This window comes from Trachypithecus francoisi, unplaced genomic scaffold, assembly GCF_009764315.1.
Source record: "Trachypithecus francoisi isolate TF-2019V2 unplaced genomic scaffold, Tfra_2.0 Lachesis_group10, whole genome shotgun sequence".
Taxonomy (NCBI): domain Eukaryota; kingdom Metazoa; phylum Chordata; class Mammalia; order Primates; family Cercopithecidae; genus Trachypithecus; species Trachypithecus francoisi.
This window is the reverse complement of record NW_022681455.1, coordinates 72,785,300-72,810,469: the sequence shown is the minus strand read 5'-3', so window position 1 is coordinate 72,810,469 and position 25,170 is coordinate 72,785,300. Positions and strand designations below refer to the sequence as shown.

Here is a 25,170-nt window from a genome sequence, read left to right as displayed (position 1 = left end):
TCATTACGGGGCCCAATATTATCTCCATCCTACAGAAAATCAAGATGGCCGAATGCTCACCTGACAGAAAAATACAACACAATAGGTATAAAATTCCTCAACACTCTGCCTCTCCAACTGAAAACACATCGGTAACTTCATCCATCTATACCTGAAGGTGATCCAAAACTCTTTTCAGAACTGACTTCTCCACATGTGTTCTTAGTCGCGTCTGTTCTCAATCCTTGTAGAATCTGCATGCTCAATACTGTCTGAACTGGTTTTAGTCATTTCCTCATCACTATTTCTTTTTGTCAGTAAGGTTAACAAAACAATGATTCCTCATGTAAAATGTTTCCTTTATATTAAAACCTAAACAAGCACTCAAAATGGAGAGTTTTCTAATTGAACTACGAAGAAAGTTTATCTAAATTAGGCTATTCAGACTTATAAAACTATCTACAAGAATGAGAAGGCTCTAAACTGTGTGACGGGCGAGCGTGGGGGATAGTGTATGAGTGTGTATGCTCACATCAATGATCAAATGGCCTACCTACATCTCCAAACATAGAATGTAAACAAAGCAATTTAGGTAAGACATGAAGAATCTTTGTGACAAACAGGAGACAACATGAGGTTACAGAAACCTCACCTCAGAAGCTCATTAAAATAAGGATAAAACAAGTGAGTGACCTGTTTAGAGTGTTTTAGAAACGGTAGGCCAGAAACAGAAAACCAGATTCAACAGTATTAGTTTCAACAGTAATTTCTACTTTCAAATTTTATATCAAGTATACCATTTTAATAAATTTAAATAATTCTTAAGTCTCCATCCCAGAGAATGTTCTACTTAACTTCTCCACAAGAAACCATACATTTTAAAAATTAGTACACAAAAACTAATTTTTAAAACATTCTGGTTACCAAGAGTTCCCTCAACACCTGACAAGAAAGTTTTTTTACTTACACGATTTAATTTTTAAAAAAGATAAGTAATTGAACTCCAGATTGGAAGTACCTGGGGATCTTTGAAAAAGTACTGATAAATACCACCCTCCAAGATATGGGACTTAATGGTTTAGGTTGTAGCACAGGTATCTCAACCCTAGAATTCTATTATTTGACTTCTCACAGTATCAAATGTGAATTCTATCATTTTCCTGTAAATAATTATTTGGAAAGTCAACCTCAATTTCATTTATACTGCAAACAGGGGTAAGGGAAAGATTTCATACTGTCTTATAAAATTCGGAAGGATTCTTAATTGTTTAGGGTCTATCTTTGTATAACTCATTTTTTCTCTCTAAATTCTATTTAGAAAGAAATACATTTAGCATCTGATATCTAAATATAGATACTGCAGTTTTGATGAGGAACAACTACAGATAAATGTACCTTGACTTAAAACACATATTCAATATTCATTCTTTTCCTTTTGTTTATTAATTAAACTGCTGGGAGTTATATACACAATTTAGTGGAGGCCACTAAAAAAGCCCTTTGAAGAATCCTTTTTATTAAGAAAATTTCTGGGCCGGATGCAGTGGCTGGCGCCTGTAGTTCCAGCACTTTGGGAGGCCAAGGCAGGCAGACTGCTTGAGCTTAGGAGTTTGAGACAAGCCTGGACATGATGAAACCCGATCTCTACAAAAAATACAAAAATGAGCCGGGCACGGTGGCGCGAGCCTATAGTCCCAGCTACTTGGGGGCTGAGGCGGGAGGATCACTTGAGCCCAGGAAGTTGAGGCTGCAGTGAACTGTGTTTGCATCACTGCACTCCAGCCTAAGCAACAAAGTGAGACCATCTCAGGGGGAAAAAAAAAAAAAAAGTACTACTATCTTATAGCTTATACATGTGTCTATCTTATAGCTTATACATGTATCTTGGGGTAAGCTATCAATACTACTCTTGTCAACAACACCAAACTCTTTATACTGTTATCCATCAAGATTCAGCTAAATTGCCAATGTGACATTAAATAATCAGGAAAGATAAATCAGTTAAAAGACATCTAGCTTTCAATTACACAAACAATGATCATTGGAAAATGCCTATAAAACTAAACGAGGCCAAGGGCATTGGCTCACGCCTGTAATCCCAGCACTTTGGGAGACCACGGCTGGTAGATTACCTGAGGTTGGGAATTCAAGACCAGACTATTTAACATGCCGAAGCCCCGTGTCTACTAAAAATATGAAAATTAGCCGGGCGTGGTGGTGCAAACCTGTAATCCCAGCTACTCGGGAGGCTGAGGCAGAATTGCTTCAACCCAGGAGGCAGAGGTTGCAATAAGTTGAGATCATGCCACTGCACTCCAGCCTGTGCAACAGAGTGAGACTCTGTCTCAAAATGAACAAACAAACCTAAAGGGAGTTAGTTTAGAAGTTTCAATATCACATACACAGCAACAAATACTTTATATAATAAACAACATGAGAACATTATTTCTGGCTGTTTTCAACTAGGTATCTCATTATGGAATCTCTCTTTGTATCTTTATGACAATCTCTCTGTGTTGGTCTGTTTTTACGTTGCTATGAAGGAATACCTGATACAGGATAATTTTTAAAGAAAAGTTTCAACTGCTTCACAGTTCTGCAGGCTGTATAAGCAGGACTGCAGCATCTGCTTCTGGAAAGGGCCTCATGAAGCTTACAATCATAGTGCAAGGCAAAGGGAGAATGGGTGGTGTTACATGGTGAGAGCAGAAGCAAGAAGATGAAGCAAGAGAAGCACTCACAGAGAAATCTACTAGGGTAGAGCGGAGGGGAAATGTGGGGTCAGAGCCCCCACACAGAGACCCCACCAGGGTACCGCCTAGTGGAGCTGTGAGAAGGGGGCCACTGCCCTCCAGAAGTGAGAATGGTAGAGCCACTGGTGGTTTGCATCCTGAACCTGGAAAAGCCACACTCAACTCTATTCTTTTTTTTTTTTTTTTTTTTTTTTTTTTGAGACAGAGTCTCACTGTGTAGTCCAGGCCGGAGTGCAATGGCACGATCTCGGCTCACTGCAACCTCTGCCTGCGGGTTCAAGCGATTCTCCTGCCTCAACCTCCTGAGTAGCTGAGACTACAGGCATGTGCCACCACACCCAGCTAATTTTTCGTATTTTTAAGTAGAGACGAGGTTTCACCGTGTTGGCCAGGATGGTTGCGATCTCCTGACCTTGTGATTCACCCACCTCGGCCTCCTAAAGTGCTGGGATTACAGGCATGAGCCATCGCGCCCGGCCCACTCAACTCTATTCTTGAGAGCAGCAGAGGGAGCAGAGCTGCCCAAGACCTTGGGAGCCCACGACTTGCACCAGTGTGCCCTGGATGTGGAATACAGAGTCGAAGGAGATTATTTTGAAGCTTTAAGATTTAATGACTGCCCTATTGGGTTTCAGGGGCCTGTAACCCCTTTCTCTTAGCCAATTCCTCCCTTTTGGAATGGGAATGTTTACCCAATGCCTGTGCCTCACTGTATCTTGGAAGTAAATAACTTGTTTTGATTTTACAGGCTCATGGGTGGAAGGAGATGAGTCTCAGATGAGACTTAGGACTTTGGTCTTGCTGGAACGAGTTAAGACCTTGGGGGACTTTTGGGAACGGATGACTGTATTTTACAATGTGAAAAGAACATGAGATTTGGTGGAATTATATGGTTTGGGTATTTGTTCCCTCCAAATCTCATGTTGAAATGTGGCCTCCAATGTTAGAGATGGGACCTGATGGGAGGTGTTTCAGGCATGCAGGCAGACCCCTCATGAATGGCTTGGTGCCACCCCCACAAATGAGTGAGTGCTCCCTCTGAGTTCACAAGAAATCTGGTTGTTTAAAAGAGTGTGGCACTTCCCTCCTTTTTCTCTTGCTCCTGCTCTCACCATGTGACAACAACCACTCTCCCTTTGCCTTTCACTATGACTGCAAGCTTCCTGAGGCCCTCACTAGAGGCAGATGCTGGTACCATGCTTGTACATCCTGCAGAACACTGAGCCAATTAGACCTCTTTTCTTTATAAATTACTCAGTCTCAGACATTCCTTTAGAGCAACGCAAAACCAGACTAACAAATTCTCTATAGCAAAATAGTTCATATACAGTTCATGTATTTTACAGCAATAATTTGCTACTACCCTTTGCTTATTCCCAAACTCACTATCCCTTGAAGGTATTAAAATGAATTATTGGCCAGGTGCAGTGGCTCACACCTGTAATCCCAGCATTTTGGGAGTCAGAGGCTGGTGGATCACTTGAGGTCAGGAGTTTGAGACCAGCCTGGCCAAAATGGTGAAATCCCGTCTCTAATAAAAATACAAAAAATTAGCCAGCCGTAGTGACGGGCGCCGGTAGTCCCAGCTACTCGGGAGGCTGAGGTAGGAGAATCACATGAGCCCGGGAAGCAGAGGTTGCAGTGATCCGAGATCACACCACTGCATTCCAGCCTGGGTGACAGAGCAAGACTCCATCTCATAAAATAAAATAAAATAAAATGAATTATTTACACTTGGGGGAAAACTCTTCTGTGAAATTTTTAAAAAATCTTGTATTTAAATTCAGGTGCAAAATATATCAGACTATTAACATCCAAATATTCTAAAACTACAGGTAAAAAAGTTATTTATGTATTCTGCAACACATACAGCCATAAAAACACTGAGAGGTGCTCAATTTGGCAGCACATATACCAAAACTGGAAGGACCCAAAGAAGATCACCATAGTTCCTGGGCAAATGCAAACTGGTGAAATGTTCCAGTTTCTTTTTTATTATTGCGGACACACTGGGCAGCTCTTCCAACATGTAATCCCAGCTACTTAGGAGGCTGAGGAAGGAGAATCACTTGATACCCAGAGTTAAGACCAACCTGGGCAACAAACCTTATTTCATTATTTTTAAAAATGGTGAAAGTGTTTTGGGAGGCAAAATATAATTTCTGTAGTAAATTCATTTATTTAAATCCAAGAAATTTCCACCAATTTAATTGTTTAAGAATAGAATTTGTGGCCAGGGGCAATGGCTCACACCTGAAGTCCCAGCACTTTGGGAGGCCAAGGCAAGCGGATAGCTTGAGCTCAGAAGTTAAGAGACCAGCCTGAGCAACATGGCAAAAGCCCAGCTACAAAAATACAAAAATTAACCGGGCGTGGTGGTGTGCACCTGTAGTCTCAGTTACTCAGAGGCTGAGGTGGGAGGATTGCTTAACTGCAATGAGCTGAGATCAAGCCATCACACTCCAGCCTGGGCAACAGTGAGACTCTGTCTCAAAATAAAAAAAAAAAGGAATTTGTAAATCATGTGTATTTATGAACTATATACTATTTATAACTATTATAGTTTCTAATTTACATCACTTTCAATGAAACATTTTTTTATTTTACATTCATTCTAATTATTTATTTATATTTATTTATATGTATTATTATTCAGAATGTAAAAGCTTCAGTGTCTCACTTAAAGACAGGAATGCAACACTCAAGAATAAATTGAGGGCCAGGCACAGTGGCTCACGGCCGTAATCCCAACACTCTGGGAGGCTGAGGTGGGCAGATCACTTGAGGCCAGAAGTTGGCGACCAGCCTAGTCGATATGGTAAAACCTGTCTCTACTAAAAATACAAAATCTTAGCTGGGTGTGGTGGTGCATGCCTGTAATCTCATTTACTCAGGTGGCTGAGGCAGGAGAATCACTTGAATCTGGGAGGCGGAGGTGGCAGTGCACCAAGATTGTGCCACTGCTTTCCAGCCTGGGCGACAAAGCAAGACTCCATCTCAAAAAGAAAAAAAAAATGAATTGAGGAAGATGACACAAAAAATAAAAATACTGCAGCCAACACAAATGTCTGTGAGGATGCCACAAACTGATTCAGCCCCTGTGGGTACAGGCCAAGAACTTTTTATTTCAAATTTTCAAATTATTGTGATGCCACTAATGATGTATAGAAGGTAAAATGAACAGCAAATTCAGAGGAAAACATAGGTACGCCCAGAATCTAATCCAATATATGTATACATATATTTAAAATATTTTTGCGTTGCTTTACTCACTGACTAAAAAACATACAATAACACATAAATTGAAAGAAGACTGTCCTTTATTCGGAACTTGACCAAAAGGTGTTCATCATGCCGGAAAAATTACATTATAGAGCAATGCTAATAAAGATATTTGAGTCACCAATTACAACACTTGCATATTAGTCTAATTTACAGTTGCTGCATTCATGATTATTCTACATGTAGTTGTTAGTAGCATCTGACTACTTTATTCTGCCTTGTAGTAGAGGAGTGTGTGCACCTTCACAAACTGAAATAAACAATATATTTAATGTAATTACTATAATTAATAATTTAATAAATTTCCTTTATGTTAGAATACTGTATTATTTTTAAATGTATATCTGTATATGTATACATACATAAAATATACACACACACGTATATGTGTAGGTAATACTGTCTACTAGTTTTTTTCTTTTTTTTGAGATAGAGTCTAGCTCTTTTGCCCACACTGGAGTGCAATGGTGTGGTCTCTGCTCACTGCAACCTCCACCTCCTGGGTTCAGGTGATTCTCCTGCCTCAGCCTCCCAAGTAGCTGGGATTACAGGCACCCGCCACCCCACCCAGCTAACTTTTGTATTCTTCATAGAGATGGGATTTCGCCATGTTGGCCAGGATAGTCTCGAGCTCCTGGCCTCAAGTGATCTGCCTGCCTCAGCCTCCAAAAGTGCTGGGATTACAGGTGTGAGCTGGGATTACAGGTGGCTCACACCATGCCCAGCCTGCTTTTTTCTTTGAGACAGTGTCTCACTCTGTTACCCAGGCTGAAGTTCAGTGGTGCGATTATATCACACTGCCATCTCAAACTCCCAGGCTCAAGCAATCCTCCCACTTCAGCCTCCAAAATAGCTGGAACTAGAGGCAATGCCACCACGCCCAGCTAACTTTTTTTTATTCTTAGTAGAGAGGAAGTTTTGCTATGTTGTCCAGACTGGTCTTAAACTACTGAGCTCAAACGATCCTCCCACCTCAGCCTCCCAAAAGTGTTAGATTATAGGCATAAATCACTGACCCCAGCCTTTTCTTTTTTTTTTTTTGAAGTTCTTGCTATATCACTCAGTGCAGTGGCATGATCATAGTTCACCGCAGCCTCAAACTCCTGAGTTCAAGCGATCCTCCCACCTCAGCCTCCTGAGCAGGTGGGACTAGATTCATGTGCCATCACTTCTGGTAATTTTTTTTTTAAGAGGTGAAATAAATAGATGAAACTTGATTCTAGAGCACTGGATAAGAGTTCAGAAATATCTTCCCTACAGAATTTTATTATATTATAGCACAAAAAGAAACGTTTATTTTTGGCCAGATACAGTGGCTCATGCCTGTAATCCCACCACTTTGGGAGGCTGAGGCAGGCAGATCACCTGAGGTCAGGAATTCAAGACCAGTATGGCCAACATGGTGAAACCCCGTCTCTACAAAAAATACAAAAATAAGCCAGGTGTGGTAGTGTGCGCCTGCAGTCCCAGCTACTCAGGAAGCTGAGGCTCGAGAATCACCTGAACCGAGGAGGTGGAGGTTGCAGTGAGCTGAGACTGCACCACTGCACTCCAGCCTGGGCAACAGAGCGAGACTCTGTCTCAAAAAAAGAAAAAAAGGAAAATTTAAAAAAGCGTATTTTTTTAAGTCAGCGCCGTATATGTGAAATTACCTCTAAATTTTTTAACTGCACAAAACTGACAGGAAAAATGAACTCCAAACTAAGAGACTTATGAATTAATTATCTTTTCTGTCAGTGGTTACCTATCTGATCTTTTTTTTTTTTTTTTTTTTTTTGCACCCGGCCAGACCTTCAAGTCTTTTAAGCCCTCTAAACCAGTTTCCTCAAGTTCTTGTATGGAATTGGAATTAAATTAACTCTAGAATAATGTCCAATTCTAACATTCTAGGTTTCTACCTATCTAGTATTCATGAAACCTGAACACATTCACAACTCAGGAGGACAATTATTCAGACCAGCAGTTCTCTTTATGTATAGCCAATGGATCCTTTCAGAGGGTAAAAAAGGTCACAACTATTTTCATAATAATACTGAGACATTTGTCTTTTTCACTGTGGTTACATCTGCACTAGTATCAAGGCAGTGGCACCAAAACATACCAGTAGTCACTGTACTTAAAGTTATAATGATAAAATTTGAGCCTTCAAGTGAAAAGCACAAAAGTAGACCTTGTATCTGCCCCCGTGGCTATAAAAGCCTCCCAATAATTAAAGAAGTTTATACTAAGAATATAATTTTTGGCCAGGCATGGTGGCTCAAGCTTGTAATCCCAGCATTTTGGGAGGCCGAGGTGGGCGGATCACGAGGTCAGGAGATCAAGACCATCCTGGCTAACATGGTGAAACCCCGTCTCTATCAAAAATACAAAAAATTAGCTGGGCGTAGTGGTGGGCCCCTGTAGTCCCAGCTACTCAGGAAGCTGAGGTAGGAGAATAGTGTGAACCCGGGAGGCAGAGCTTGCAGTGAGCCGAGATCGCGCCACTACACTCCAGCCTGGGCGACACAGCAAGATTCCGTCTCAAAAAAAAAAAAAAAAAAAAAAAGAATGTAATTGTTTGATATCATCTAAATTTGAAAGATCTGCTAATTTTTGTATTTTTAGTAGAGATGGGGGTTTTACCATGTTGGCCAGGTTGGTCTTGAACTCATGGCCTCAAGTGATCTGCCTGCCTCAGCCTCTGAAAGTGCCTGGCCTAGATCAAATCATTTTAAAATTTCTAATACAGTGAATATTAATAGATATAATCCACATAAACAAAATCTTTATGTGGTCTTCAGTAATTTTTAAATGTGTAAAAAAGTCCTGAGATCTGAGATGCACTGATCAAACAAAACCTTACAAAGCCTCTTGCTAGGCAGTTTATACCCTCTAGTAATTCACAATCTAGTTAGAGTAGACAAGAATGAAGGAAGATACATATACATCACATAACCTCTGATGTACATTATAATACCAGTATAATCCCAAATAGTAAATTTGTGGTGGCTACTTTCAAAGATTTAATTCAAGCAGGTACTGAAAGATGGGTAAGAATGACTAAAGAAAAGTGCATTCCAGACAAAGGGTTTGCTTGAACAAGACTAATGAGAAAGGAGAATGGAGACATGTTTGGGGAAGAGGCCAACAGGGCTAGAGCGAAGGAGAATGGCAGAGTGTGATGAGTGCTATAGTGAAAAAGTGGGCCAAGATTAGGTCACGAAGGACTTTGAATCACACAATAAGAGTTTAGAGACCAGCCATGGTGGCCCACATCCATAATTCCAGCACTTTGGGAAGCTGAGGTGGAGGATCACTTGAGCCCAGGAGTTTGAGGCTGCCACGATCTATAATAGTGCAAATGCAGTCCAGCCTGGATGAGAGTGAGACTCTATCTCTAAAAAAAAAGAAATAGCTGAAGAGGCTGGAAAAGAATAATGCTCTAAATGAGGCCACTGGATCTATTAATTAGGTTACAAAGTAGTCACTGTTGAGCGTTTACAGACAGAGCACAAATCACAATGAGTCTGGGATCAAGACCTCATTAGCATTATATTAACTACAGGAAACAAATATTTTACCCAGGGTTACACAAAAATGTTTTTCCAAAGAATAGTTTGTCTTTCAACTATAAATTTTTAAGTTATCGCTCTAAAATTTTTTATTTTCAGATAATTTATTTCAGAATCATAAAATACTGATTCTAGCACTTAAGTAGAACTCTAGCATTTACCTAATGAATTTTATAACAAAATAATATACTATGGTGTTACATACTGAACCTCAACCTACTGCCTAAAAGGATATTATTCTTACTGTAGATAAGCCTACCAAAGTACATTTTAGTGCAAATCCAACAAGTGACATTTATTCAAGGAAAAAAACTATTATTCAATCCTTTTTTGTTAGTAATATGAAGTACAATGTAAGATCAAATTTCATTTTGGCATGTTTATATCGCTAGAACTATGTTTATGCAAAAGTAATATGTGAAAAATCCATATTTTATTAATATAATCTAGAAAAACAATCATTTGTTTTATACAAAGATTCTTCTCTTTACAAAAGAAATTATCACTGAGATCCTTTAAATACGAAGCTTTCCCAGAATAATAAAAAAATTATGCCGGGCACGGTGGCTCACACCTGTATCCCAGCACTTTAGGAGGCCAAGGGGGGAGGATCATGAGGTTAGGAGTTCAAGACCAGCCTGGCCAAGATGGTAAAATCCCGTCTCTACTAAAAAAATACAAAAATTAGCCAGGTGTGGGGCAGGCGCCTATAATCCCAGCTGCTCAGGAGGCTGAGGCAGGAGAATCGCTTGATCTCGGAGGGTCGAGGTTGCAGTGAGTCGAGATCACGCCACTGCACTCCAGCCTGGACAACAGAGTAAAACTCCATCTCAAAAATAAAAAAAAAATAAAAAAAATAAATTACAGGTCAGATGCAGTGGCTCATGCCTATAATCCTAGCATTTTAGGAGGCCAAGGCAGGAGGATCACTTGAGGCCAGGAGTTCAAGACCAGCCTGGGCAACACAGTAAGATCCCCATCTCTACAAAAAAAAAAAAAATTTAAATTACAATTCAATTCATTATTTAATTTACACAAAACTTTACAGCAATACATTTGCTTAAAGCACATACATCAAGTATATAATTATAACAGGTATATAACTAAAACAGGTAGTTGTTAAGAGATTTAAAAGACAAGAGCTGTAGACAATGGCTTAGATTTGGGTCTAGGAGTTCTCCCCTCTCTCATCCACTGGCAGGGGAGGCTGGAGCCCCGTGAAGAGCAGAAATCTGAGAGTGAGTCTGGCTCAGAAGGAAAGTGGGTATCACAGAAGAACTGTCTCCCCTGGACTTGAAAGTGGGCCATAGATGCACGATTATCACCATTTTACTATTCTTTGTGTAGGAAGATAAAAACAACAGATTAACCCTTAAGGGATTTTCAAAGCTCTGAGTGTTTAAAAGAGCATACAGAAAAAGTGAGCTTAGAATTCTAAATGGAGCACAGACTCTGGAGCCAGACCATCTGAAAGCATCTTTTGACTCTACTCCTTACTACTTCTATCACCTTCTCAAATCACTTAGACCTCAGCTCTCTCAGCTATAAAATGGGATAATAAGAATAGTCACCTCATAGGGTCAATGTGAGAATTAAATGAGAAAATAACTGCAAAACACTCAAAGAGACGGCATATGATTGGCCCTCAAGAATTGTTATAATCATGGCCAGGCGCAGGGGCTCACGCCTGTAATCCCAGCACTTTGGGAGGCCGAGGTGGGCAGATCATGAGGTCAGGATATCGAGACCATCCTGGCTAACACAGTGAAACCCCATCTCTACTAAAAATACAAAAACAAAATTAGCTGGGCATGGTGGCGGGCGCCTGTAGTCCCAGGTACTCGGGAGGCTGATGCAGGAGAATGGCGTGAACCTGGGAGGTGGAGCTTGCAGTGAGTTGAGATTGCACCACTGCAGTCTAGCCTGGGAGACAGAGTGAGACTCCATCTCAAAAAGAAAAAAATTGTTATAATTATACTGTGCTAGGATGATTTTAGATCACTCATTCAGGCCATCATTACAATATACTGCTACCCCAACCCATCTGACATAAACCTTTCACTGTTCAATCATGCTGACCTACTCTGTTGTCCACATGTTCTGAAAATACTAATCTATATCAGTGTTACATACTAAACAGCAGAAACCTAGAAAACAGGATCAAAGTCCATGATACTGTGGGCCAGTTCCAGAAATACATCTTTAATAAATAATAGCTCTCTGTATACAGTTGCACATCTGGCAAAAAGGGGGGGAAAATGTGTGTGTGTATGTGTGCATGTGTGTGTGTGTGTGTGTTTTAACAGCCCATTTGCTAACATACTAGCATCACTGTATGCAGCCACCAGGCTATCTCCATTTTTACTAATGACTTACTAAATCACCAAATTGGTTTATAAATTCCTAACTTATTCTCACTTTCCTTCAAAAAAAAAAAAGGGCTTATTAGTAGAATGCATCCCCATAAAATATAACATTAAATTCTGATTGAAATAAGTACTTTCTGGTTGCTAAAACATCTGTCGTGACAGCTGGTCATATGGTCAAACTCATTCAATTTCCATCCTTCTTTTCCCTCCTCCCATACATGAAAGAAAATCTTTCTTTAACATAAACCTCTTTAATTAGCTATTTGAATATGGGATGACCAGTTTTTCACTTTACATTCATCTGTTTTCTCCATCATCTCAGTGGCCAATACAAGCCACGGTTTTGTTTGAAATATCAAGCACAAGAATAATAAATACATAAAGTATTTTCTTCATTCTTCTCATCTTAAAGATCAACCATGATGAACAAGAGCAGAGAAACTAATACATTCCTCTTCAAAACACACACAGGTTCTTTGTTCTTCCCCCAGATACTAAGACCAAAAGGATAACAGACAGCAAATCATGCCCACAAACCAAAACACAGCTGGTTCATCTAATTTTAGAAAAAAAATAACAAGGAAGAAGAGAAAAGTTCTTTCTGGAATAACTCAATCCTCAAATCAAAGAAATTCAAAGAATACAACATGGAAAAACTAAGAGCCTCAAATATCTCCTGCGGGATACTAATTCCATCAATGTCAAATCCAAATAAACAATATGTTTTTAGAAGATCCCACAAAAGTCTGAAATCACTCCTTTAAAAAAAAAAAAAAAAAAGCCCACTTACAGAGAAAATATCTAAACGGTTGGTTTCCAATCACAGGTGTACAGGTCTTATTCAGTTGATTCCAAACCTGTTTCTCATTTTCACCATACGCTTTAAAAAAGACAAGCTGGGAAACACGTTTGTTTTTTTAACTCAGTTATAACATTTATATCCAGAAATACACTTTATTTATATGCTAAATTCTCACAGCCAGCTGTTTATTAATTTGCTCAACCCTGCACAATATGGCTCTTCCTTTTTTGGAGGCCATGAACAAGGCCCTCTTCAGCTGCCTCTTAATCTGAGTAAGATCTTGTACTTCTTTTTAACTGGAATCGTCAAGAGAAGAAAGAAAATGTAAGTCATAATCTAATTGCTTTGGGGGGAGTATTACTTATATCCCTAGAATCGTTCATACCATCTCTTTAAGAAGAGAAAACATTTTCTTTAGTAACCCCTAAGGAATCTATCCGAAATAAAGAGCACAAACTTTTCGCCAGAACTAAGATTAACTAGGTAAAATTGGCATTAGCAAAATATCAGCTACTGCATGATAACAGCAAATTGTAACAGATTTATACAGAAATTTCATGTGTCCTCAAAAGGACTTCGGAAGGATGAACAACTATTTCCCAACAGTCTTGTTTCCATGAACTATTACCATATCAACACTATGTTCTAGTGTTCTTGTTGTCAAAAAAAATCCAGGTGAATACGAAGTATAAATACCAGAAAAGCAAAAGACTTATTGCCAAAATATTTTTAATTTAGTCACTAAAGATTTTTAATGAATGAAACATGTATTCCATTAAACCAGGACTGCCTAGTGAAGAAAATTTCAGAAAACCTCAGCAAAGTATAACAATATATTAACAAAAGTGCTTTGTGTTAACAGACCTAGATTGTGTTTCTTGTTGGGTTATATGGATCATCAAAAGTTCCTAAAATAATTGTTTGGTTAAATGAGAAAGTGATTAAACTATTTCTCAAAGCATGTATAAAACAATTAGTCCCAAGCATTTTGCAGATGTATCACTATGCTACAAAGTTTTTTTAAATGTACCAAGGAAATGCTACAAATCCCGAAAAGTTCTAAATAATGTCCTAGTTAATCTCCATTTGCTCCCTTACATCCTCAATTCCTTCTCTGCTCTTGCACTGGAAGAATGAGCCTTAAAAAAAAAAAATCATTTGGGCTCCCCAGCTGGGTTCTAGTAAAGTAAGTCACTGGTGGAGACTTGGAGGAAGAGGGAGGAGAGATCAGGGAACCTCCCTTCATGCCCCTCCTGCTTCAAAACCGCAGCTCCCTCTAGCCCTCCTCCACAATGCCAGCTTTCTGCTCTGGTAATTTCTGAAGAACTAGGAGTTTCTTACTGTTTCTAATCCCTGAGCACTTAACCACACTTGTTTGTTCTCTAACCTCTGCAAATAGCCTCTTCACGTGCACCATCGAGGTAAAATCTCTTTCCTTTTGGGACTTTGCCTGATAAGACTAACAATACCAAGTCTGATTATTCAACAGCACACTATCTTAAGAAATCTAAGTTTTAAACAGTTTTTAAGATCTATAGAAACGGCCAGGCACTGTGGCTCACTCCTGTAATCCCAGCACTTTGGGAGAGTGAGGCAGGTGGATCAGCTGAGGTCAGGAGATCGAGACCAGCCTGGCCAACATGGTGAAACCCCGTCTCCATTAAAACTACAAAAATTAGCCGGGCATGGTGGCACATGCCTGTAATTCCAGCTACTCAGGAGGCTGAGGCAGGAGAATCACTTGAACCTGGGAGGGGGAGACGGCAGTGAGCTGAGATCATGCCACTGCACTCCAGCCTGGGCAACAGGGTGAGACTCCATCTCAAAAAAAAAAATTTAAAAAAAGATGTACACAAACATGTATTTATATATTTTTACTATATGTATAATTATTAAAAATTAACAATTTTTAACTAACATTAACTAATCACCTCCAAATGAAGCTAGTTAAAAAGCTCAGGCCAGGTGCAGAGGCTCACACCTGTAATCCCAACACTTGGGGAGGCCAAGGCGGGCGGATCATGAGATCATGAGATCGAGACCATCCTGGCTAACACAGTGAAACGCCGTCTCTATTAAAAATAAGAAAAATTAGCTGGGCATGGTGGCAGGCGCCTGTAGTCCCAGCTACTCGGGGGGCTGAGGCAGGAGAACAGCGTGAATCCAGGAAGCGGAGCTTGCAGACAGCCAAGATCACGCCACTGCACTTCAGTCTGGGCGACAGAGCAAGACTCCATCTCAAAAAAAAAAAAAAAAAAAAAAAAAGCTGAAACAGTCATTACAATTTAATTTAGGTGCGAAATTTAACACTGCATTGTCTTTTCCATATAAATGCTATAAGCCCTAAATAAGCTTAAAAAAAAGTCAATGGGCTGGGCGTGGTGGCTCACACCTGTAATCCCAGCACTTTGGGAGGCCGAGACAGGTGGATCACGAGGTCAGGAGATTGAGACCATCCTGGCTAACAAGCTGAAACCCCATCTCTACTAAAAATACAAAAAAAATTAGCCAGCGGTAGTGGTGGGCACCTGTAGTCCCAGATACTTGGGAGGCTGAGGCAGGAGAATGGCGTGAACCCGGGAGTTGGAGCTTGCAGTGAGCCGAGATTGCACCACCACACTCCAGCCTGGGCGACTGAGCAAGACTCCATTTCAAAAAAAAAAAAAAAAAGTCAATGAAGAGATTCTGGTAACATATTTCACTTCCCTCTACCACACACTGCCTGGTTAACCCAAACAAATTGTCGTTATTCTTGTTGAAGCCCTCCCTAACCATAAGATAAAGTTTAAGCCAGTAGTTCTCTAATTCCAGTGTGCACATAAATCAAAAGGGAAGCTTGCAAACATAGTGAAACCCTGTGTCTACTAAAAATAAAAAATTGGCTGGGCATGGTGGCATGCGCCTGTAGTCCCAGCTACTCAGGAGACTGAGGCAGAAGAATTATTTGAACCCAGGAGGCGGAGGGTGTGGTGAGCCAAGATCGTGCCACTGCACTCCAGCCTGGGCAACAGAACGAGTTTCCATCTCCAAAAAAAAGAAAGCCAACTTCAAGATTCCAACCAAATCACTAATATATTGCTTTTCTTGCTTTTGTTTGAAAATTCCACATTAAATATGGCAAAAAAAAAAAAAACAGTAACAACAATAATAATGAATGCACAATATGTGCTAGCCAGTGTGATCTGTGTTTTACATGTATTATTATTTAATTCAGTCCTCACAAGAACCACACCAGGTAGGTAATATTGTTACTTCCATTTATAGATGAGAAAACTGAAGCCCAGATAAATGAAATAATTTGACCAAGTTAATAAATGACAGGATTGCCTCAGGTCTGCCTATCCTCTTACCCAGGAGCTGGACAAGAAAGCATTGTGCTTAAATGCAACTCTGGAGCCACAGGGCTGTCAGAGAGAGGATTAAGCCTGACAACCAAGTAGTCAGGCAAGTAATACTCTCCCATCTCCTCCTAACCCCAATTCCCACCCCTCTCCCCACACCTATCACTCCCACCTCCGTGACGTGTCACACATCCTAATAGAACATCAGAAGTCTGTTTCTATATGTGTGTGTGTGTGTATACATATATACACACACACATAAGTACCCTTCCACATTAGTATCTACTAATGCTTAGACCTAACAGAGACCCGAATTCCAGCACCACCAAATAAGCCTGAGGAAATTTAACAGCTCTGCCCCTCAGTTTCCTAATCTGTAAAATGAAGGTCATAACACCAACACCACTGAGGTGACAGTGATTGAGCTAATGTATACAAAAGTACTCACTTGGCATAGTATCTAACATGGTAGTAAAAGCTCAATAAACAATAGCTGCTATCGGCCAGGCACGATGGCTCACGCCTGTAATCTCAGCAGTTTGGAAGGCCAAGATGGGCAGATCACCTCAAGTTCGAGACCAGCCTGGCCAACATGGTGAAACCCTATCTCTACTAAAAATACAAAAATTAGCCGGGCATGGTCACGAGCACCTGTAATCCCAGCTACTTGGGAGGCTGAGGCAGGAGAATCTCTTGAACCCAGGAGGTGGAGGTGGCAGTGAGCCAAGATCGCACCACTGCACTTCAGCCTGGGTGACAGAGCAAGTCTCTGTCTCAAAAAAAGAAAAAACAATAGCTGCTATTAAAATTATACTTTGCTAACCTCTTCTCTTACAACACCAACATATCAATCCTACTCCCATTTATTTTTTGCTTGCATGTTGTTGGTTTTTTTGAGACAGAATGTGGCTATGTTGCCTAGGCTGGCCTGGAACACCTGGGCTCAAGCATTCCTCCCGCCTTAGCCTCCTGAGTAGCTGGGACTACAGGCACGCATCACCGTGTTCAACTCTAGTTCCCACTTATTTTATCTCACTTTTCTTTGCTGAAAGTGTGACAAATGATGGAACATACTTACATTTATCAAAGCAGGTTGGTAACAGTGCCATAACCCAATAGTCTGGGAGTCTTTGACAGACGGGTTAGGAGTAGAATATTCCAGAGCAAATAAGTCATGCAGTAGCCCTCAAATTGCACCACTCTGACAACTGTCTATTTCCCAACTTTAGGGTCAGCCCTGTTGATTACATCCTAGTATGAAGAGTCTATAATTAACTTAACTCAAAACAACAATAAAACGTCAGTACAGGGGCTTGGTCTTAATTTAATCACTGTATCCCTAGCACTTAGAATAGTGCCTGGTCCGTGGTAGACACTCAAGTATGTTGTATATAAATAAAGACATAAAGGAACCAACACAGACACACACACACAGTTCTTTAGTGAGTCTTTGCAACGACAGTTGTAACTATCAGATCACTACCAATGCACAAAGTAACAAAAGTTATTTTCAAAATTCCCCCAGAACATTTTTCTCCTTCCTTTTAACTAACTGTTGGTTTTCTTTAAAAATTCTCCAACTAGAACAGCTAATTACCAATTTCAGTCTAGCAATCTATTAAAAATGTTAAAGTAGTTCCATAATGATGCATCATGCTCATCTTCTACCTTCCACTAAAAAAAATAACCTGTAACAATTTAACAATCACCATTTTAGTGACCCTAAGTTTTAAGAACTTCCTGAACCACCTGACTTGAAGCCATAAGGTGAGGCTAAATACATAAGCAATAGGGGGAAAGGGGAGGACTTACTACTTTGGGACTACACAGAGAAAAGTTCCATTCTCAATAATGCTTCTAAGTAGCCACATTGACCTTGAACAAGTTACTTAATTTTAAGTAATGTATTTATTTATTTAGAGACGGGATCTTGCTCTGTCACCTAGACTGGAGTGCAGTGGTGCAATCACGGCTCACTACAGCCTTGACCTATCAGGCTCAGGAGACCCTCCCACCTCAGCCTCCTACATAGCTAGGACTATAGGCGTGCACCACCACACCCAGCTGATTTTTGTATAATTTTTTTTGTGAAAGGGTTTCACCTCCAGGCTGTTCTCAAACTCCTGGGCTAAAGTGATCCTCCCACCTCAGCCTCCCAAAGTGCTGGGATTACCAGCGTGAGCCACCACAAGCAGTCAGTATTTTTAATTTTTTGAGTTTCCATTTCCTCACCTATAGAAAAGGAATAAATTTACTAAATCTACTTCATTGAGTTGTTTTAAGGACCAAATGCATATACAACTATATTAAAGCAATAAAATGCCATATGAATATGTTAATAGCTTTTGACATATATGTCTTTGGATTTTAAATGGATGATTTCTATTTATTTTTTCCTATCTCTGCAACTCTTCCCATTTCCTGAATCCAAAGATATGCCAGGACAGGGAGGAATCAGTTCACACTTGACATATCTAAAACACAGTGGGCCCTCAGTAAATATTTGTTGAAAAAGGTGTTCATCCACATATATTAGAAATCAAAAAATTCTGCCACATAAAATATATTACTTTGTAAAGGTTAGGCAGCGGCTTACTTTCTCTTTTTTTTTTTTTTTTTTTGAGACGGAGTCTCAATCGCCCAGGCTGGATTGCAGTGGCACAATCTCAGCACACTGCAACTTCCACCTGCCAGGTTCAAGTGATTCTCGTGCCTTAGCCTCCCGAGTAGCTGGGATTACAGGCACCCACCACCACACCCAGCTAATTTTTGTATTTTTAGCAGAGATGGGTTTCACCATATTGCCCAGGCTGCTCTCAACTCCTGACCTCAGGTGATCTGCCCACCTTGCCCTCTCAAAATGCTGGGATTACAGGTGTGAACCACCGTGCCTCAGCCAGGTTATTTTCAAATAAAATAACAAATGACCTAACATACTCAAAAGATGACTGTGTTTTTTGTAGGAGTTTCCTTTGTGTACATTACTCAGCTTGATATTTACCCCATGTGAATATACACTGAAGGAATGTGCTTCGGTGTTTTGGTTTCACTTGAGACATGCCTTCTGTATAAAAAATTATTTCCAGCAAGATTTCTAAAGATGCCAGATTTCTTCTTTAGGTTTTACTTTCTATGCTTCAGTACTCACAGAGAAAACTTTTGGTGGACTTATGGTAATTTCTCAAACCATTATGTCATTCGTACATTAATAAGAAAAATAAGCTAATTTTTGAAAACAGTAACTAGAAAGACACTGCAAAATATTTACAGATTCCAGTCCACTCAGATTTGTCAAATAAATCAAAACCATTTTAAATGCAAAAGATCCTGGTTCCTCTGAACATTATATAATGCCAGCAAGGCATGGTAGCTCATGCCTGTAATCCCAGTACTCTGGGAGTCCGAGACAGCACATCATCTGAGCTGAGGAGTTCAAGACCAGCCTGGGCAACATGGCAAATCCCCTGTCTACCAGAAATACAAAAAAGTTAGCCAGGTATGGTGACATATACCTGTGGTCCCAGCTACTCGGGAGACTGAGGTAGGAGTGTCACTTGAGCCTGGGAGATGGAAGCTGCAGTAAGCCGAGATCATGCCACTGCACTCCAACCTGGATGACAGAATGAGACCGTCTCCAAAAATATATATATATATATACATACACACACACACACACACACACACACACACGCGCGCGCGCGCGCCATTTCCTGAATCCAAAGATATGCCAGGACAGGGAGGAATCATTTCACACTTGACATATCCAAAACACAGTGGGCCCTCAGTAAATACTTGTTGAAAAAGACATTCATCCATCTTTTTGGTCTTTGAGGACAAGACCATTAGCCCAGAAAATTATTTTGTAGATCAAGCCCCTCAATCTGTGATCTGTCCAATTATGGTAGATGCCTAATAAATATATAGATTATATATACACACACACATATATATATATAATGCCTCCAAAAGAGAACTTAAGCTTATTTAACTCTAGTTCTTGATGTGGATGTCACAGATCATCCATTACCAATTTATATTAGTAATATTACTAATTTATATTAGGTGGTGGTTTCATATTTATACTTGAATATGAATATCCTTGAGATGAAAAATTCCTAATAGTTCAAGGCAAATAATGAAAAAACTCGTAATGGTAGCCACCCAACTGAGCCTTCCTACCTTGCTTCTGCTCATTTACCCAACTACATCCTACTGCTGAAACGCATGATTCCTAGTTTGCTACAAAAAAATGGACTTTACATGCTCATTTTTGTCATTTATGTCTATTGCAGCTCAAGGGATATTCCACAGACCATAGAAAAGATTTGTCCTAATAGTTTCTAAGTGACAATTTAATCATAATCTAAAAACAAGTCCCCCTCTCAAGATTAGAGAATTAATTACATAATATTTAAAGGATAGCTACTGCATTTATGGGCAATAATCTATCTTTTTCATTAGGGGAAAATTTTACAGTTCTATCCTAACCAGGAACATTACAATCTAATTCTAGTTCTTATAAACCTATCAAAGTTAAACGTGCACAATACATATAATGTTCTAGAACTAGACGAAAAATGAGAAGGCAGCAGCATCACTGTTCAAGGCTGTCAACTTGAGAATGAAAACACAAAAAGAGGATTCTAAATCAGTTCCAGAACTACATTCATGGCCTATCACATCTACTCCTGGATGCTTTTGTCAAACCTTGAATTACATTCTTTGACATAATACCAGTTTTGCCGGTTTAAACAGTCCACCAAGTGAACTGAAACTAAGGTAAACTGTTCTGGTGGAAAAAACACAGGCTTCGTGGCCAAACGACTCAGGTGTGAATCCAGACTTTGCCCTTCTGGAGCAAGCATTTAATTATTTGAGCCTAGACTTCCTCATCTGTGTAAGGACAAGACCATGAGCCTAGAAAATTTTGTAGATCAAGCCCCTCAATCTGTGATCTGTCCAATTATAGCAGATGCCTAATAAATGTGCAACAATCTGATAGTAGTAAAGGGCCGGTTCACAAATTACCATGAAATATCTCATTACGGGGATCATAATTAAACTCTATGAGACTGCAATCCCAGCACTTTGGGAGGCCAAGGCAGGAAAATCACTTGAGCTCAGGAGTTTGAGACCAACCTGGCCAACATGGTGAAACCCCATCTCTACTAATAATACAAAAATTGGCCAGGTGTGGTGACGGGCACCTGTAATCTCAGCTACTCAGGAGGCTGAGGCAGGAGAATCAGTTGAACCCAGCATCCTGAGGTTACAGAGACCCGCAATCGTGCCACTGCACAGCCTGGATGACAGGGCAAGACTCCAACTCAGAGGGGAAAAAAAATGAATAAATAAACTCTGAGATGTATTTAAGTTATAACACTTTTAAATATTTTATTTTTAGATAAGATATTTTAATATATAAAAATGAAAACTACACAGAGGTTAGTAAACTCTTCTTAAAACTGGTATTTTACATGTCAAAAATGGAACCTCAACTATCAACAGAAAGTTAAAATGGGTTAGTTGTTTTCAAATGTTTGGATGTTTGTATCTATTCAAGCCTCACATGGTCAAAGTCTTGAAAACTTTCTAAAGAAAGCTACATTTTGGAACCCAGATACAGCCCGGTTGTCTAAACAATGGGCTACATGATACACCACAGACTCCAGGCAAAGTCACAACAGGATGAGAACAGAGCCTTCAGCCTCTCTCAGATTTCCTGGCCACTGTTATTTTAAAACTTGACCATGTAAACATAAACAGGGAAAAAAAACCATTTCAGATAATCCCTACTGGTTATGATTTATGATCTTTTGTTTTTAATACAATATTTAATTGCATTAATTTACGTTAAATATTGTAATTGTTCATTACATTTTTCTTGCTCATGTTTCTGGGCACTAACCAAGAATATACATGTATACCATACATAGTTTTATATATTATACAGTTTTTAATCACGATCTTTCCTTAAATGTCATTCATACTTCTGTTACTGACATTTACAATGGTTTCTGAAAACAAAATCTTAACTTACAAAGATGAGAGAATGATAAACAGTATGTCACACACAAAAAAATACAAAAGTAGTGGGTAAATGTACATAAGATTAAAATGACTTCTGTTTATCAATGTGGATGCAATTCCTGAGCAACGTAAAATATTCAAAATGAGCTGTATATATAAAAGTCGGTGAGCTATTTTGAACGGCGGCATGGTTTCAAGCTCTGGCTATAGCCCACTTTGAAACATTTGTGGCGGTTTCTACAATTAAGGGCAAAAGGCACAAAGGTAATTTTTTCACTAAACATTCTCCAGTTTGAAAACCACAACTCAAGACCTCTAGGAAATTTAGTTAATTTGTACAGAAATGCTGTTTTGCCGCCAACCTTTGTACCATGACCACTACCAGTCCAAGTTCAAGATTCACGTTTTATGGTGTGAAGATAAGTTTCAGCTAAACCTTAAGGGTGTTAATTTTTAATCCAGGTGCAGGGGTTCACACCTGTAATCCCAGCATTTTGGGAGGCCGAGGCGAGTGGATCACCTGAGGTCAGGAGTTCGAGACCAGTCTGGCCAACATGGCAAAACCCCGTCTCTACTAAAAATACAAAAATTAGCTGAGCAGTGGCGCGAGCCTGCAGTCCCAGCCTCTTGGGAAGCTGGGGCAGGACAATCGCTTGAACCCAGGAGGTGGAGGTTGCAGTGAGCCGACAGAGCGAGACTCTGCCTCAAAAAAAAATTAATTTTTAAAACTCTCAAATTCTGACTTTATTTAGACTGCCTCTACACCAGAGCATTAAAAAAAAAAAAAAAAAAAAAAACTCTTCTTTAGCCCCTACAGTCTATTAAGTTAGAGCAGTGCTCCTCATTTCTCACTAACACTTGTAAATCAGGATTTAAGCATCCCTCCACCACATCACTTCATGCCAGATAAGATGTAATGACTTTTTGGCCAGGCGCAGTGGCTCACGCCTGTAATCCCAGCACTTTGAAAGGCCGAGGCGGGTGGATCATGAGGTCAGGATTTCAAGACCTGCCTGGCCAAGATGGTGAAACCCCGTCTCTACTAAAAATACAAAAAAATTAGCCGGGCGTGGTGGTGGGCGCTTGTAATCCCAGTTACTCGGGAGGCTGTGGCAGAGAATTGCTTGAACCCGCGAGGTGGAGGTTGCAGTGAGCGGAGATTGCGCCACTGCACTCCAGCCTAGGCGACAGAGTGAGGCTCCGTCTCAAAAAAAAAAAAAAGTAATGAATTTTTTAAACTGTGCGGAAATACTTTTAAACATGAATGTTCTAGTAATAACCCCATCAAATTATGTTCTACTTAAAATCCCAGAGTTTGCACATTTTAATCGTTTTCGGGAGTTTTTGGAAATTAACAAAAAAAGTTCTTGTTCAGTAGCATATCCGTAAATTAACATACTCAAGGTACTGGACCACCTAGAGACTAAGAATAAGGCTTTAGAAAGTTTCAATCTGGTCTCCTACATGATTAGACTATTAATGGTATCATTTGATCTTCACATCTCAGAACAAATTACGCTCTCCCTGCACTGAATTTTAAGCGTGTTTACAAAAGAGAAAATAAAACTATCACGGAGTGTCCAAGTCCGAGTTAGGCACCTGAGTGCTCTGCTTCTACGTGGAAGCCAGGGAAGAAACACAAAGGGATCTTGGTGATGAGAACCCATGAAAGGAGACTGTCTTTCGGTGGAAACGAGAACCACCCCGGCCCCACCGCTGCCCAGGGCCCACCCATCACCTGCTTCTCCCACCCGCGTCCTCGGGCAGTGAACAGAAGCGTCGGCCCCAGAGCTGCTCGAGGAGGCCCGGGAGCAAGGCCGGGCCGGGGACCGCAGACCCCGGCGCCGACGTCCCGCAGCGGGGGCTCCGGGACACTCACCGGTGCGGGCGCGAAGGCAGGTGCGCGGCGGCAGGGCTACCTGTGCGGGTGAAGCTGGAGGGCGTGGTGAGAAGTGATGAGGGCCAGTGAAGAGGGCAACGACGCGGACGGGCACCAGGACTGGGCGGCGACAGCAGCCGGGCTGCGGCTGGCTTCCTGCTCGGACAGATCCCGAGTCGGTCTCCGCCCGCCGGCCGGCGCCCCGCCGAGTCCCCGGCACTGCGGCGTGCACGTCACGGCTACGGAGCGCCCGAGGGGGCGGGGGCGCCGGGGCCGCGGCAGGCCGCCGGGCGCGCGCTCTGGGAGGGGGCGCGCTCCGGCAGAGGGCGCGCGACCCCCGGGGTCGCCCCGCCCGCGGCGCAGTGCCTCCGGGGCGGGGGTAGGCGCCCTGCGGCGCAGGGAGGGACTGGCCCTAGACAAGCCTGGAGTTGTTGTTCTTCCCAGAGCGAAACGGCTTCATTTGCCGCGGTAGTTGTTTCCAGACCCGGCAAAGCAGGTCCTCACCGGCTGGATGCTGTGACTGTGCAGTCTGCCAACAGCGAGAATCAGTTCAAGCAGGGAGAAAGTTGTTCGGAGAGGGGGCGAGGAGTCCGGAGCTCCGCGCGGGGGACCCAGGAACCAGGTGTCCGCGCTTGGGCGGCGGCGAGGCTGCGTGGCGGTTGCGGCAAGAACCACTGTTCACTCGGCTCGGGATCGGGCCGGGCTGCCCTTCCTAAGGAGGAACCTTCCTGCACAACTAAGTTGCCATTCTGTCGTTGTAGGAGGGGGTTTGGGATGGGAATTTCGCACCTGTTTGCCTCTTCCCCCTCCCACCCTCGCCGCCGCATTCACTTTTTAGAGCCCCTACCTTCTCAGTCGTTTAAATGTTACTGTTTTATTAAGTGACATATCTGTTAGTCACCTTGTAAAATATGAAGTACCTATGCAAATTTGAATTATGTGGTGAAAAAACATCACCTTTACGATGAAAACAGCTTTTAAAGCAAGGAAATGACAATTGACTATAATGCTAAATGTATCCGCTGAAAAAAAGAGCCTACTTACACATGAGAATTACACGTTTTTCTCCAACATTTGTATGTAGCGACTTGGAAACTTCTGGAAATCTAGAAGATTCTGGCAAGGAGACAAATTTCTGATACTTAAAGGCTCCACGGCTCTCTGGGTGGAGAAATTTAAAAACT

At 41.1% G+C, this 25,170-nt stretch overlaps 1 protein-coding gene across 10 annotated transcripts in view; it reads right to left on the bottom strand.

Moving 5' to 3' along the window:
• The window catches only part of MYO6 (myosin VI), a 176,027-nt gene extending 151,798 nt beyond the window's left edge, over positions 1-24,229 (bottom strand). For 7 of the 10 annotated variants that reach the window (XM_033217694.1, XM_033217696.1, XM_033217698.1 and 4 more), the window contains exon 1: positions 23,987-24,229. The gene's annotated coding sequence lies outside the window, so the exon portion shown is untranslated. The remainder of the gene's footprint in view (positions 1-23,986) is intronic. The other 3 variants (XM_033217702.1, XM_033217703.1, XM_033217695.1) reach the window with 2 other exon arrangements.
• Positions 24,230-25,170: the final 941 nt, after the last annotated feature.